The following is a 1,745-nucleotide window of genomic DNA, read 5'->3' on the forward strand; positions in this document are numbered from 1 at the left end:
GATTATTTGTATATTCTTTGGAGAAATATTTAAGCCTTCATTCATTTTTAAATTGGGTTATCTTTCTGTTATTGAGTTTTAAGGGTTCCTTTTAAAATAACTTAAGTTAAAAATATATTTTTAAAAGTATATATATAATAAAAGGGTAATATGCAAATTGACCCTAACAGCAGAACAACTGGGAATGACTGGTCACTATGACACACACTGACCACCAGGGGGCAGACGCTCAATGCAGGAGCTGCCCCCTGGTGGTCAGTGCGCTCCCAGAGGGGGAGCTCTGCTCAGCCACAAGCCAGGCTGGTGGCTGCCAGTACAGCGGTGGTGGTGGGAGCCTCTCCCGCCTCAGCAGCGCTAAGGATGTCCGACTACAGCTTAGGCCTGCTCCCTGCTGGCAAGTGGACATCCCCTGAGGGCTCCCGGGCTGCCAGAGGGATGTCTGCCAGCTTAGGCCCAATCCCCCAGGGAGCGGGCCTAAGTCAGCAGGTGTTCATCCCCCAAGGGGTCCCAGACTACAAGAGGGCACGTGCCGGGCTGAGGGACCCCCCTGAGTGCACAAATTTTTGTGCACCAGGCCTCTAGTATTAAATAATAGCACAACTGGGCAAAGATAGGGAAGGTGATATAGTAGTACCCCTTTTCTGAGGAGGATATGTCCCAAGACCCCAGTATTGGCCTGAAACCACAGAGAGCACCAAATCCTACATATACTATATATTTTCCTATGCATATATACCTATGATAAAGTTTAATTTTTTAATTAGGCATAGTAAGAGATTAGCAATAAACAATAATAAAATATAACAATATGCCCTGGCTGGTGTGCATCTGTGCGTCCTCCCATGCACCAAGAGGCCATCGGTTCCATTCCAGGTCAGGGCACATACCCAGTCAGGGCACATACCAGGGTTGCAGGCTCGCTCCCCAGTAGCTCCCCGAGGGTGCAGGAGACAAAAGATCAATGTATCTCTCTCTCTCCCCCTTTCTCTCTCTGAAATCAATAAAAACATATTTTAAAAAACACATAACAATATACTGTAATAAAAGTTATCGAATGTGGTCTCTCTCAAAATGTCTCATGATGGTATGTAGTGTGTGGATACCTTCTACAAAGGAATGATTCATATCCTGGGCAAGTCGGGGCAGGAGAGCACAAGTTGCTACTCAGAAAAGGGTGCAACTTAAAACTTATTATTGTTTATTTCTGGAATTTTCCATATAATGTTGTCAGGCCAGCGTTGGCCCAGGATAACTAAAACAGTGGAAAACAAAACCACGAGTAAGAGTGTGGGTGTAGGAGGAGGGGCGGACGGAGGAAGACTACTGCATACAACTCAGGGACTTACTTGAGCAACACCAACTCAGATATTCAGAGCAATAATTCTGGTCACATCATCTAAATTCAAACCCCAGCTCTGCCTGGAAAGTGCTGTGCCTGACATTTTAGTCAAGGTATTTAATAACCTCTCTGAGACTAAGTGTCTCCCGCTTGAAAACGGGAACGGCCACGTCAGGTAGTTGTTGGAACAAATGAAATGACGGCTGGGAGCACTTACTCAATGCTTGGGACGGATAAGCCCTCTAGAAATGCTAGCCATTACGTGACGCGACGCGGCCCGCAGTTCTACAGGTTCAGCGGGCAGGCCGTGCTGTCCCCAATTGCAAGAACGGAACACCCCGTGTTAGCCGCCACCGGGCACAGACCTTTATGCGCATGTGCCTCTTTCCACAACCTTGCGCCGGCG

At 47.3% G+C, this 1,745-nt stretch overlaps 1 protein-coding gene across 1 annotated transcript in view; it reads right to left on the minus strand.

The window, feature by feature from the left end:
* SRGAP3 (SLIT-ROBO Rho GTPase activating protein 3) overlaps positions 1 to 1,745 on the minus strand; it is a 369,413-nt gene that overhangs the window by 325,261 nt on the left and 42,407 nt on the right. The window lies entirely within an intron of this gene.

This window comes from Myotis daubentonii, chromosome 14 (assembly GCF_963259705.1).
Source record: "Myotis daubentonii chromosome 14, mMyoDau2.1, whole genome shotgun sequence".
NCBI lineage: Eukaryota > Metazoa > Chordata > Mammalia > Chiroptera > Vespertilionidae > Myotis > Myotis daubentonii.